We start from the raw sequence: 16,010 nt of genomic DNA on the forward strand, positions 1-16,010 counted from the left end.
TTCTTGTGTCTGATGTAAGAAGGTGATTTAGTTTCTGTTTTCTTTCTTGCACCTATCTTTCCAATTTTCTGGACATAATTTATTGAGATTATCTTCACCCCATTGCATGTTTTTGTCTCATTTGTCAAATATTAATTGGCCATTAAGGCGTGGGTTTATTTTGGGGCTCTCTTTTCTGTTTCATTTATTTACATGTCTGTTTGTATTCCAGTATCATGTTGTCTTGATTTCTATGGCCTTGTAATATAGATTGATATCAGGCAGCGTGATCCCTCCAACTTTGTTCTTCTTTCTAAAGATTGCTGAGGCTATTTGGTATCTTTTGTAGTTCCATATAAATTTTTGGAATATTTGTTCTAGTTCTGTGAAATATGCCATTGGTATCTTGATAGGAATTGCATTGAATCTATAGATTTCTTTGGGTAGTATGGACATTTTAATGATGTTAAGTCTTCTTATCCATGAACAAGATATATGCCTCCACTTATTTGTACCTTCTTCAATTCCTCTCTTTAGTCTTGTAATTTTCAGTGTCTTTCACAACACTGGTTAAATTTATTCTTAAGTATTTTATTCTTTTTGAGGTAATTGTGAATGGGATTTTTTTCTTAGTTTCCCTTCCTGATAGTTCATTATATCTGATAAGGGATTAATATCCAAGATTTATAAGGAACTTATAAAACTCAACACCCCAAAAATAAACAATCCATTTTAAAAATGAGTAAGTGACCTGAATAGATGGTTCTTCAAAGAGAACATACAGATGATCAATGAATATATTAAAAAATGCTCAAGCTCACTGATTATCAGAGAGATGCAAATGAAAACTATAAGGAGATATTACCTCACACTTGTCAGAATGGCTACCATCAATAAATCAACAAGGATGTGGAAAAAAGAAAACCCTCAGGCACTATTGGTAGGAATATAGTCACTATGGAAAGTAGTATGGAGTAACCTCAAAAATTTTAAAAATAAAACTGATTATCTAGAGATTTCATTTCTGGGAATTTATCCAAAGAAACTGGACACACTGATTTGAGAGAATATATGCACCCCTATGTTCATTGCAGTTATTTACAACTAGAGGCCTGATGCACAAAATTCATGCAAGAGTAGGCCTTCCTTCCCCAGGCTGCTGGCACCAGCTTCCCTCTGGCCACCGGCAGGCACCTGGGACCTGGGCTTCCCTTGCAGCCCTGGCTTTGTCCGCAGGTCTTCTGGTCTAATTAGCATTTATGCTTTTATTATTATAGATAGCCGAGATTTGGAAGTAGCCCAAGTGTTCATCAGTAGATTAGTAGATAAAAAAGCTGTGGTATAATTTACACCATGAAATACTACTCGGTTTTAAAAAGGAAGAAAATTTTATCCTTTGCGTTAAGTGAAATAAGCAAGTCAGAGAAAAACAAGTACCATATGATTTCACTCATATATGAACTCTAATGAACACAATGAACAATAGAAATAGACTCATAAATAGAGAACAGGCTGAGTGATATCAGGGGAGTGGGGTTTGAGGGCTGGTTAGGGGGAATGGAGGGATTGAGCAAAAAAGAAAAACAGAAAAACTCATGGACATGGACAACAGTGTGGTGATTTAGGGGGAGGTAGAAGAGGTCCTAGGAGGGATAAATGGTGATAGAAGGAGACTTGATTTGGTGTGGTGAACACACAATATAGTGTACAGATGATGTGTGATGGAATTGCAACCTGAAATATGTATAATTATATTAATCAGTGTCACCCCAATAAATTCAATAAAAAGGAATAAAAATAAATAAAATCTACAATAATAAAAGACAAATATGCAAATTGACTGTACCTTCACTACGCCTTAAGCCATGCCCACCAGCCAATCAGAGCGACTATATGCAAATTAACCCAACCAAGATGGCGGCCAGCAGCCACGGAGCTGGAGCAAGCAGGAGGCTTGGTTGCCCCAGTGATGGAGAAAGCCAAGCTTCCTGCCTGCCGCGGCCGGCTCTGAGCTCCACTCAAGGCAACAAAGTTTCAATAATAGAAGATAAATAAACCCCAGATACCTGCTTTCAGCCGGCCGTGGCCACGGAGCTGGAGCGAGCAGGAGGCTTGGGTTGTCCCTGGCGATGGAGGAAGCCAAGCTTCCTGCACGCCCTGGCCGGCTCTGAGCTCCACTCAAGGCTACAAAGTTTCAATTATAGAAGGTAAATAAATCCCAGAATAAAAAAAAATGGAGAGGTTGGGAGCTTCCATCGCTGGGGTGCTTGACCAGCCTGAAAATGGCCCTCGGCCCCTCACCCAGACTGGCCAGGCACCCCAGTGGGGACCCCCCACCCTAAAGGGGGTGTGGCCAGCCTGAAAACAGCCATCAGCCCCTCACCCATGCTGGCCAAACCTCCATGTGGTGAGGGTCCCCACTAGGGGGTCTTGACCAGCATGCAAACAGCCATCAGCCCCTCACCCAGGCTGAACAGGCACCCCAGTGGGGACCCCCACCCTGAAGGGGGTGTGACCAGCTGCAAACAGCCATCAGCCCCTCACCCAAGCTGGCCAGGCACCCCAGTGGGGACCCCCACGCTGAAGGGGCTGTGACCAGCTGCAAATAGCCATCAGCCCCTTACCCAGGCTGGCCAGGCACCCCAGAGGGACCCCTACCCTGATCCAGGACACCCTTCAGGGCAAACTAGCTGGCCCCTACCCGTGCACCAGGCCTCTATCCTATATAATAAAAGGGTAATATGCAAATTGACCCTAACAGCAGAACGACTGGGAATGACTGGTCACTATGACACACACTTACCACCAGGGGGCAGATGCTCAATGCAGCCGTGGTGGCGTGAGCCTCTCCCGCCTCCTCAGCAGCACTCAGGATGTCCGACTGCAGCTTAGGTCTGCTCCCTGCTGGTAAGTGGACATCCCCTGAGGTTGCCAGGCTGCCAAAGGGATGTCTGACTGCCAGCTTGGGCCCGATCCCTCAGGGAGAGGGCCTAAGCCAGCAGGTGGACATCCTCCAAGGGGTCCCAGACTGCAAGAGGGCATAGGCCTGGCTGAGGGACCCCCCCAAGTGCACAAATTTTTGTGTACCGGGACTCTAGTATATTTTAAAAGAAAGATCCTTGCTCCATATTATAAGGCATATAAGTACTGTTCAAACTACTCTTGATAAGTTGTTTTACAAGGAAATAAAGCACCTTATTTCTCAAAAATATATATGTAATATAATATTTTTCAATTTTAAAAATTGTAACTGGAAATTAAAATTGAATTGAGAAAAAATATCTGGGTTTTGATAGCTAGTTTTTGGTGTGTGTCTTGGTCAAGTCATTATATATCTCTGGATCATTTTTTAATTCATCTACCAACAAGAAATCTGGACCAAATTGTTTCTAGAGTGCTTCCCAACTCATTTCCATATTGCTTCCAAAGGAATTAAGGAATATCCCCAAGAGGAAGTTAGTACTGCTCTGACTGGCTTAACAATTAATGATGAATCATGGAAGTGAGATGCTTGCTTTTAAAATTCTAGGTTCTTTTGAATAAAAATAGATGTTGACATTTCTCAAGTTCAGAAAGAATCTGAAGAAAATGCTCTAAAATTCAAGATTTATAGAGACACCTGTGATACCTATAATTTAGACTCAAATGAGCACAAACCTAACTGTTGTCTTATAAATACAGTAATAAGTAAAATGTGTTGTTCTCAGTTAAAGGTAATTTTTCATTAACTTTGAGGATAGCTTCTTTGCCCTTTCATACTAATGTAGACTTAGTCTAAAAAGCATCACTGTGTTGTCAGAAATCTGTCAAATTGATTTGTCCTATCATTTTTTTTCTAACCACAGGCAAGAAGGGCATTTTTAAATGAATTATCCACAATGATCATCTTGAATAAAATGTCTTTTTTTTCTTACAATTTAAAACATCTCTTACAAAAATGTTCATTTGACTTTAAGAAGTAGTTTACAATCTCCCAACTAAATAAAGCCCATACGTTTTAACCTGTCATTCAAGAGCCTATACAACCTGGCGCCAACTTATCTTTAGAGCTTTATCTCCTCCTACCCATTTGACACATCCCAAACTCCTAAACCCTTTACTTTCCTAAATATGTTTTTTGTTTTCCTGCTCACCTATCTTCCTGTCTTGAATGTCTTCCAAGTTGTCTTTGCATTTCCAAGTCTAACTACTTCAAGGCTGATCTAGTTCTAGGTCATCAATAAAAACATCCCAGATCCTGTTCTATCCCACATCCCCATCTTCCCTTGTCACATCAGTGTCAGAAATTATCTCACTGTCCTCTGCACTTCAAAAATAATCTCTATTTTTATAGTCCTAAGATTATTTAGCACATCTAAATACATACTAAGAAAAGTTCCCTTATGAGGTTTTTGAAAGATTCTTGAAGCCAGAAACTATATATTTTAGCTTTCTTCCCAGTATCATTAAGCCTAAGTTTGAGATCATGCATACATACAAAATAATAAGTGAATGAGTATATAACTAGTAAAAGAGAATGAAGGGTATATTGTGGCTTTTATTATATCAATATTATAGGCTAAAATAGATTTCAACATTATGGTTCAATTATAATTGCTTATGTAATCTTAAATTATCAAACATAATTGTTTTAGGACTGTCATGAGAGTTTATATCAATGTAAGAAATACCCAGTTATAAAACTCCACTCTTTGAAATCTTTACAATCCTAGAAGACAAGTCATTACTCTTTAACCCTCCTCTCCTTGGACTTATCCCAAGGCTGTAATAATGTTTTATTAATTATATATAGATTTATATTTTCAAAACACTTTAGAGCCATTAATTTGTTAAGCCAAACAACATACAGTAGAACAAGGTGAGTGTGATTAAATGCAGTTGACAGATAAGAAAACAGCAGAAATGCAAAAGTGGTCTTTTCACAGCCAGGGGCAGTCTGGAGTTTCTTTGAGTGTTAGAACTGCAATTTTTCCGCTGCAAAAACAACCAAACATTGACCTACACTTACTTGTTTTAATTTCAATTATTGTTCATTTCCATAGTCAAACAGAGTTAGGAACGAATCTTATGTTAATGGTCTTCAGTTCAAATACATGACTAATTGTAAAATGAAGTTTTAAATTTTCATTGTTATAATTATTGAGAAAAAGTACTATTCTCTGTTTTTAGTTTAAATGTCTGAAGACAATGATCAGTAATCAAGCATTATAATTCTTCAAATACCACTTAAAAAGTACTCATCAGTACGTAGATAAATAAAATGAAAACTACAACTGCATTTTATGGTGATTGTCATTGGTGATTGTCATTTGCACGGGGTTGAAGGACAATCTTTCTAAAAGATGTGGGTTTTTTTTTAACTCTAATGTTATGAGAAAATACATATGTATATGATAAAAATATCACCTCTAAAATGTAATATGCATTTGTCTTCAGAGATATAAATTTTTCCAAAGATAACTTTTCCCTTCAAAGTTTTAGTTACCCTTGTCATTGCAAAATTGATTTGAGAGTAGATTTTCTTCCTTTATGTTCAAGGTTGTGATTTTGGGTAAAGTGGTAATAAATTATTTGAAGTTCTTTTCTCTATACTCTTGGACCAAACAAATCTCTAAAGAAATTGTCTGTTCCTAGTCAGCATCTCAGGAATGTGTAAAGTTATTTTACCCCAGTGGGGATGAGGGTTTTTCACCTTTATTTATGGCTGGCACTTTTATGCTTTTGACTCACACAACCACTCTCTCACTGTGAAGCCAATCGTATTTCCTGAGAGGTTAAGATAATTTACCATTGTTGGATATATTTCTCCCTCATACTGATGCAAAGAATTAGACACATGACTCCTATTAGTGTCAATTCTAGTGATCCATAATGTAAAAATCAGGACTTTGCATAAAAAGCATCTGCTTACTTTGATTCAAAATTTTTAAAGTGCTTGCATATGTCTAGATACTGGGGAACTGGTTCACAGGCCCGACAAAAGAAGGTAGAACCGATCTACATAATGTTGATACTAAGTGGTCACCTGCATGCAGAAGGGACCGAATTGACTGTGGAACCCACACATTTGAAACCTTCTGTTAATGTTTCCTTTGAATTTATTATGTAGATCTAACAAAAGCGCTAAGGATTTATAACAGATCGGTGATTAGAATATATAGATTCTATCTAAATTACCCATACCAATTATAGAAATTTCTTCTTTGCAAATCTATGCATCATTTTCTTGTTAGTATCACTTTAGTCATTTTCACATATTCACAAAAGAAATTACCAATACGTCAAATACTATCACTGACATGGAGTTTCCTTTGAATTTATTGTGAATGTAGATCTAAAAAACAACTTTCTCTAACGTGACTGATACCTGCAAAAAAAAAAAAAAAGAAGAAAGAAAAGAAAGAAAGAAAGAAAGAAAGAAAGAAAGAAAGAAAGAAAGAAAGAAAGAAAGACTCATCCTCCAAAGCAACCAGCATAGGTTGCACTTTTTTAATTGAATTTATTGAGGTGATACCAGTTAACAAAATTATACAGATTTCAGGTGCATAATTTTACAACACATCGTGTGTACACTGTATTGTGTGTTCACCACCCCAAGTCAAGTCTCGATCCATCCAGGTTAAACTTTTAAATGTCTTCAATCCACTCTCCTTTCAAGTGTCTTGAGGGAAGTGAGAGTGCAAGGGTCAAACCTGCATCTGAGTTTCATTACAAGACACTGTACTGGGATTCCTCTTGAGACCTTTTTGCCTTCAAGTTACAGCATGTGTTATGCTTAAAGGTGGAAAGGCTATTTTCTCCCTCCACGTCACTGGAAACCCAGGCATCTTGCCTCATTTAGGTACTTTGATGTTTTCATTGGAGTTGGGGCTACTAGAGGAATTGATTTAAGAGAGACTTCTGTTTTAGCATCATGATTGCTTTAAATGGCAAAATAATTGACAAATGGCTGGCGCACATGAAATATTTTAAAAAAAGACAAAAAGCAGTGCAAATTTTTCCAATCTTTAAACTGGTAGTATAATTATTCACAATTCTGTCTTTTAAATGTAAAAGAAAATCAGCCACATTAATCGAACAGCCACTCTGTTCATAGCAAGTATATGCATATTTATACATGCATTCATATGCACACTTATTAAGATGTATAAAAGGCTTTAGAAATAGGAAGTACATGAACTATTCAAGTCTCTTGAAGCTGCATGTACTTCTTAGTGACTTTAGTGTTTGTTTAACAGCTGCTTTCATTACATAGTAAAATCCACGAGGCACTAATCACTAAAGATTACCTCTAGGTAAAGTAAAAACAACACTTTGACCTATGTAGTTGGCCTTTCCACTCGCTTGTACCATACAGTGATTTTTTAATGCAAGGTGGAAATTAAACTGAGCATCTGGAGAGCATTCCTGCCCATCCAGGTTATTCTCTCCTGCTCCCTAAACACCAAAGCATGTTGTGTTGAGGTTTGAATATCGCATCTCTTGCCCTTAGCTGTCTGTAATGTGGATATGTGTGGTACTGATTTCTTTTCAAATAAATTCCAAACTATATGATATTGGCTCCTAATAAAATAAGCTACTAAAAAAGAAGTTGTTGTCTACTCTCTCCCTGTAATGGCTAAACAAGTTCCAACACTTGATCTCAAACAGAGAAAGATTCACACAAACATAATCAAAAGTATGTAAGTATAATTCAATTTAATGTAGAGATTTGTTTTTTTCTTTTCTATTTTCTTACTTTTATTTTTAATAAATCTTTTATTTTATAATAGCTTTAGGTTTATAGAAAAAATTACAAAATTAATACAGTGTGTTTCTAGGTACTCCACATGTAGTTTCTCCTATTCTTTATATCTTAAACTGACATAGAATATCCATTACAATTAATAAGCCAATATTAGCAGTATTGTTCATATTCTATTCAGATTTCTTAGTTTTTTAAATCTAATACCATTTTTCTGTTTTGGAATCTTATCTATAAAATCACATTGGGTAGCCTGGCCGGTGTGGCTCAGAGGTTGAGTGTCCACCTAAGTAATAGGAGGTCATGGTGTGACTTTGGTCAAGGGCACATGCCCAGGTTGTGGGCCTGATCCCCAGTGTGGGGCATGCAGGAGGCAGCCCATCAATGATTCTCTCTCATCATTGATGTTTCTATCTCTCTCTCCCTCTCTCTTCTTTTCTGAAATCAATAAAAATATATTTTAAAAAATAAATAAAAATAAAACCTTATTGGGTTCAGTTGTCATGTCTTCTTAGGTTCCTCTTGGCCGGAACATTTTCTCAAGACTTTTCTTTTTTTATGACTTTGATATTTTTGATGGGTACTGGTTAGGTATTTTCTTGAATGTGCCTCAGCTGGGATTTATCTAATATTCTTCTCATGATCAGACTGAGGATATAGGTTTAGGGAAGAGGACCACAAGGGGAAATCATCATTTTCATCAAAGCATATTAAGGTCACGTATATGACTTATCACTGACCTTGACCTTGGTCACCTGTCTGAAGTAGTGTTCGTCAGGTGTCTGTTCTGTAGTTACTCTTTCCTCCCTTTTTTTACATTTTACTCTTTTGAATGAAATCACTATGTGCAGCCCACACCTAAGGAGGAGAGAGTTCTGGTACAGATACTTGAGAGTGGAATATATACATAAATTAATTGGTATTCTTCTACAGGGTGGATTTTCATTCTCCCCCCCATTTATTTATGTATCCAACCATTAATTTTTATGAGTGTGGATATGTGGATATTCATTTTATGTTTTGATTATAATCTAATACTACCTTTTTTTTTTTTTTTTTTTTTTGCTAAAATTCTTCCAGCTTCAGCCATTGGGAATTCTTTATGATGACATCTGTGTCCCTTTGTTGTACATTATGTGCATGCATGTATATATGTGTAAATCAATACATTATATATATATAACGTATTCTTTTTCCACTTTCTTACTTTTTGGCAAAACAAGCTGCTTCAGCAAGCTCTTAGTGTATATCTTCTTCCCCTAAAATCAGATATTCATCCAAGGAGACCTAGTTTTTTTTTTTCTTTAATAGGGTGTGGTGTTAGAAACAAAGATTACCTACTAAGCAAGGATTTGTTTTGGGCCAAGAAATTTAGATATACATATAATGAGGTCTTGAGTAAACCACACATTATATGCTTTTCTGTTACTTATATTGAAAGAAGACATTCCAGTTTGTCCTTGTTTTAAAAGTGATGTAGCCATTTCCAATCAACACAAAGCATAAGAGATATTTTCTGTTGCATTAAACATCTTTCATATTCACAAGGTAAAGGTAGAGAACATTTTCTGGTATTACATTAGCATGCTCCTATGACCATTTTAACTTTTAATCATGACTTTTTTTTCTTAGTTTCTTGTCATCATGGAAATGAAAACTCCTTGATAGAAGTTCCTGATTTATGTGAGGAGGAGCAGAAATTAATTTAAAGACTGTTTCATGAGTGATGATACTAAATTGAAAATACTTTGGAATTTTGAGTAATCGGGCAACCACTACAGGACTAAAGTCATTTTAGGGTATGTTATAAATACTTCATAATTTAAAGTTGCCATTTCCATGCTGATATTTCTTAGAGAGATAAATCACCATCAACATCACCATCATTATCAATTCTATAGAGAAAATCAACTGGCTTAAAAATCAGCTCATTCATTATTGAGCACAGTGAGAAGAAAAGGAAAGAATTGTATATAGAGGTGAACTCATTTTTTCTCACAAAGCCTACTCAACTAGCATCCTGCTTGCCCAATTTAGCTTTCCTAACCTCTTTTCTTTTTAATTTATAATGAAATGCCCCATCCACATAGAACTGCAAGTGGTGTGCTGACATAACCCTGCTTAGGGTAGATATAAAGCTCAATTTGCATAGGAAATCTTCTGAGCAACTTAACATATCATTTTCCCCCCAGCCCTAACATTATTATTATTTAGTTTGGCAGTATTTTAAAATAACTCAAACATTTATATTTTGCTTAGATATTTTTTATTATTTTTATTATTTGATGCTAATATCTATGAGGTCATTTAAAAATTTCAGAGGCCCTTTTTCCATATGGAAAAATCAAATCTCAAAGTTACAAAGTAATTTCCTTAGAACATTTAAGTAGTACTAGTGATCATTTTAAAGGTGAATTCTCCTCTGGGGCAGGATCAAGAATTGCAACGTGGTGTATCTAAGACTAGAAATGAAGCACTTTTGGGGTATGAGAAAGATGGAGAAACTTCCTCTGCTCTCAGAGTTGACCCAGGAAGACAGAATACGTGCTTAATTCTGGGTCAGCATGAATCTGAGACTGGAAGATGCTCAAGGTTGACCCAGACTAATTAGGGGGAAGCAGTGGTTCAGGGGTGAGCAAGGATGCTTTGGAGAAAATGATTGTCTGCATAGAAACTGAAAAGGTCTGCCTCACTGAAATATCTTTAAATTGGAAGCCTAGGGCATTGATGAGTGAAGCATTAGTATAATGCATTCTTACTCTTCATATGTAGAAATCACAGCCTAATCAGTGGTCACCAAAATAGTTTTGTTCTATGAACAGGGCCACCCAAGCTCCAGATCACCAGCCCTTAGTGATGGCTCACATCTAAATCCAGATTATCTGGTGATGTGACAAGAACAACACAAGCTAAACTGAATAAATCACCTGTGTTACAACAGATATATGTCTTAAGGTCAGATAATACAAAATTTCATACATGTAAAGAATGCCTCTGAAATCAAATTAATATGTCCAATTATGTCTCAGAAGTATAAGAAAGTTAGCCTGGATTGGTATAAAGGTAAAACTTTATCCTTCAGACAATATCATTTAAAGGGACAATAAAACAGAAATTGAAGAGTGAAAACTTCATTTACCTGGAGTAGACCGTAATCTAAATGAGAGAAATAGATTTGTTGATCTAGTCTGAAGTTGATATGGTCCTTTGACTCACTGGAGTCTTGTTTTTCTTTTCTATACTAATATGTTGTAACTCTAGCAAAGGTTGTACATTCCCAGATACATAAATTTCAGTTTAATCAATTAAAAGTTTTAGTCATATAAGTAACTATTCTAATGTCCCTCTTGTTACTATTATTCACTCTATCAACAGGGTAACAATATTAGTTCAAAGGCACTTGAACTGTTTTATTAGAAAGACAACCACCCATGGCTGAGTGGCCCAGTTGGTTGGAGTATCCTCTGCTAGACCTGAAGGTTGTGGTTTCAATTCCTGGTCAGGTCAAATACTTAGGTTGTGCTTTTGATCCCCCCTTTCTCATTTTCTAAAAGCCATAAACATATCCTGAAGTGAGTATTAAAATAAAGACAACAATTAGTTTTTCTTCTCATTAATCTATACTAATAAAAAAGTAATATGCTAATTATACTGGGCAACCTTCAGGAAATCCTTCCAGACAAAGCCATGGTGGTGGGGCCAAGGCAGAGGCAGTAAGGGGCAACCTTGCCAGCAGGGTGTGCAGTTGGGGGCAAGCAAACTGGTGGGGGGACTGTTGGGGGTAAGCTGGCTGGCAGGGGGGACAGTTTGGGGCAAGCAAGCTTGGGGGGGCAGTTGGGGGCAAGCAGGCTAGCTGGGGGGCAGTTGGGGGTGATCAGGCCAGCAGGCAGAGTGGTTAGGGGCGATCAGGCAGGCAGGCAGGTGAGTGGTTAGGAGCCAGCAGTCCCGGATTGCAAGAGAGATGTCCGACTGCCAGATTAGGCCTGAAGGGATGCAGGCCGGGCTGAGGGACACCCTTCCTCCTGTGCATGAATTTTGTGTACTGGGCCACTAGTTAAAATATAAAAACTGATTTGCTCTGGTAGCAGTGTCATTTTTATTGGCAAACTTTAAAGTGGATCTCTTAAAATATTTAGTTTTTATTTGCAAAATCTCTTCATTCTTTCAACAAAGAAATATACTGAACAAGATCTATATATTAAACATCATAGTAAGCATTTCCAAGAACTCAGAGATAAATGAGGAATCACAATTACAAACAAGGAGATTCTAGACCAATGGGATGAGATAATGCAAGTAAATTAAAAGTAAATGAATGTGTTATGAGGACATGGAAGAAAAGCTCAGGATTTGGAGCCAGACAACTGTGAAGTCCAAGTCCTACCAAGCATTAGCTTTGTGATCATGCAATCACCCAGGGTCCTTAAATTTCAATTTACTCATTTATAAAATGGAACTTTTATGTGGAATCAAGGAAATGCTTTTTATATATCCCAACTTACATTGCTCCAAATTAAATAGAAATTCTTAGCAGGAAAAAATATCCAAAATAACCACACTTTATCCAACCACTGTGTTTAAGAGATCAACATAAATTGTGGATGTGCATTTTAATAGGAATTTAGATTTGAGACTTTTAAATGCCAATTACCTGGAAAGCAACATGCGACCACATTTGAAAGATGCCCTGGAGCTCAGCATAATCATTTTACACCTTAGCTAAGTCACCGTGCTTTGGAGGACCTTTAGAAAGATTGAAGGTATTTCATTTATTTTTTTACAATTCTATCAAAAATAAAGTAGATGAAAAATAGTTGTAGACTCATTTATGTGATTAGAATTTTAAAATATGACATCTATGTATTTTAAAATAAAACTAATATGATAAAAATAATATAAACACTGGTGAGTATTTTCTAGAGAACAAATATAAACACAAATAACAATATAGGCACCCAGCTTTCCTTTTTGTATCTTCTTTGCCTGTAACCAGTAAAAATGTTCCAATCAGTTTGGCAAGCAATGATAAAATAAAGGCTAAGGTGTCTGCTCACATAATGAGCAATTTTTCCAGATTTAGCATTTTCTATAAAGTCTTAATACTTTAATAGCTGTGAAATGTCACTGCTGAAAAATGATCTGGAATACCTGCTCAGCAGACACTTTTTAAAGCAGCTTAAATCAATTAGAGCAGATGAGCCAAACTGTAACTGCTTTTAGCTTTAAAGGAACTACTTATGTTCCTTTAATATGACTGGTCTTTAGTTAAAAAACTTAAAGTTTCAAAATTTTCTTATAAGCTGAACTCTGGATGCAAATTCAAAATTATAATGTTCTGGAAAGCTCAAGCCTTTTACTTTTATCGATTCTTATAATGTAGGAATAATTCACAACTTATCTATTGATCTCTCAAAAAAAAGGATCTCTGTCAGGGTGCAATCCTTCTCACATTAAGGAAGACAGCTCACAAAATGTACACAATATAACAAATATATCGCATTGCCTTAAAGTCTACATTTTTTATTATAGTATTTAGATTTCCAAATTATGACTCATTCAAGGGAGCTTAATAAGTCCTAATTACATACAACATTTACTAATAAACCTGAGCTCAGTTTCAAATAAATATAAAACATGTACACTTTTGGATTATGCTAATATATATCCATCTTCAAATCTCTACAACATCTAATTATATTAATGCTTTTATTCTTCAATAAAACACATGTATGTATCTGATCTAAGGCCTGGTTTCAGTACTCTTCATATGCTACATTTAATTGAGCTACATTTTCAGCACAGGGCTAAATAGAATGTTACATGAGTCAAAAACTACATCTTCATCCTGACTGGGTAGCTCAGTTGGTTGGAGGGTCATCTCCATATGCCAAGTTTGCAGGTTGGATCCCTGGTCAGGGCACATACATGAAGCAACCAACAAGTGCATAAATAAGTGAAACAACAAATCAATCTCTCTCTCTCTCTCTCAAATTAATCAATAATAAAATAAATATCTTCACATTCTTGTAGAAAGTAATACAATTGATAAATACTTTAGTAATTATTTGGCCTAGAAATGGAAATGTAAGTATTTGAGTGTAGAGTACTGAAACCTGTAATGATAAGTCCCAGAAACATAGGGAAGAACATGAGAAGAATGAGGATTTGATCTGAGGACAAAGAAATGCCAGGATTCCTGCTCAGCTGTAACTTTTTGGTAGAAGTCATTGATCTAGCAAGGTAATCAGTGGTATATGGCTGATAGTCATTTCTTACAGTGCTGTGCTCCCTTAGAAATTCCTTTCTCTGCTTGCTGAGTCTTATTCTGCTTTTGAAGGACCATTACTTTGAATGTTGGAAGACAAAATCATCTTTGTTCCGAAGGATAATGGTGTAGTAGCAGGGAGGCCACCCATCTCCTGCCGAGACACCCAAAAGTCTCTTGGATCCTTGTATTAATAACCCTTCTAAGTTCTCAAAACTAGAGGGAATGTGGCCAGCCATTAAAATCTCCTTCCACTTCTTAGATACCAAAGAAATCACTCTTATTCATAAAGGACATATATGGAGCATTCCCATGAGCATCCATAAACCTACCACAACCTGATTTCACTTCAGACCTGTGAAATGTGGTTCCTAAACTCCTGCCCAGCCCATTAGAAAACCAAAGCATTCCCACTCGACTGCTTGCCAGCTCCAGCAGCAGCTTAGGTCTAGAGGAGCAGATACATTGGAGTTCAGGGGTAAAGGGAGAGCAACAGATGTCCCAAAACATGTTGTCCCAGAACCCTGTCTTTATTGACTTTAGAACAGTTTGTCTAACATAATTCACATATGATAAGTCTACATTCTGTGGTCCATAATACTTACAGACTTATTAAACAATTTTAGGCTATAAATTACAACCATCAAAGACCTCTTGAAATAGATTTACTAATTTTTTAGTTAGACATCAGGCTATCCAATAGATGAGGTTAAAGCAGTTATTAAAATGTAATTTAAAAAATTTAAATAAGAAATACTAGCAGTTGAAGGGAAGTAGTTTGTTTGTTGTTGTTTTGTACAAGGGAAGGTATTTATTTCCAAGTAAAGCCATTCCTAAAGGGACAAACTTAAAGCAATCATTTTGTTTAACCCTTAAACAAGGTTTCAGCAGGTGCAGGCAAACTCAGAGTACAGAATACCACACCTTGGCCTTTAACAATACTTAGCATGTGTCTGCCAGCAATAGGCCACAGCACACCCTGAGAAACCACAGATGCAGCTGAGGCAAGGATTTGATTATAGGGAAAAAAGGATGGATCTGTAAAGGTCTTTTAGGTCAGTGGTTCTCAACCTTGGCTGCACATTAGAATCACCTGGGAATCTTTAAAATCCTGATTCCTGGACCATGGGAGCAGGGAACAAAATCATGGAACCCAATTAGGTGGAGTTACTAAGGCACCCCAACCAGGCGGGGAAGGAAGAGGGGGAGTGAACGAGACATGAGCTTTAAAATGTGTGAATGTTGCTAAGACAGGCAGCTTGCAGATAACCAATCACAAGACAATGAGCCATATAACCAATCCCAAGGACTATGATTATATTGGATACAAAAAAAAAGTGGTCAAGAGATTACTGCAGCACATCCCTACAATAGAACTATACAGAGACAAATCTAGGAAAATAACAATAAATTAACATAATAAAATAGGAGAAACCAAGATGGCAGCATAGGTAAACACCAGAAATTGCTGCCTCACACAACCACTTCAAAAATACAACTAAAAGACAAAACAGACATCATCCAAAACCACAGGAAGGTTGGCTGAATGGAAATTCTACAACTAGAAGGAAAGAGAAAAGCACACTGAGACTCAGAGGAGGTGCGGAAGTAAAGTGCAGAGGTACGGAGGCAGAGGCACGGAGAAAGGACTGGCAACTGAGGACGGGGTCATCTTTTTCAATTGGGAGAGAGAAACATGCTCCAGACTGCTCTGAACTCCAGTTCCAGGCCAGTCTCTGGGGACCCAGACTCATGGGGAGAAACTGAACTGTCTGGCATCGGGCAGAACTCGAGGGCGACTGTCTCTCAGAGGTGTTTGCAGCGATTACCACGGGACACTGAGACCCGGGGCCTCTTAGGGCAGGGCTGAGGATCAGCCATAGCTGTTTGCTCCACCCTGTTGATTCCCTGAGACCCTGCCCCACCCAAGCTGTGCGCAGAGGCTTTTGCATATGAATGACCTGGCCCTTTGCAATCTAAAATTACCTAACAAACTGCAGCTGGGCCAGAGAGACCCAGAAC

This window comes from Myotis yumanensis, unplaced genomic scaffold (assembly GCF_028538775.1).
Source record: "Myotis yumanensis isolate MYYU_CA2020_CCGP unplaced genomic scaffold, mMyoYum1.0.hap1 SCAF_9, whole genome shotgun sequence".
NCBI classification, from domain to species: domain Eukaryota; kingdom Metazoa; phylum Chordata; class Mammalia; order Chiroptera; family Vespertilionidae; genus Myotis; species Myotis yumanensis.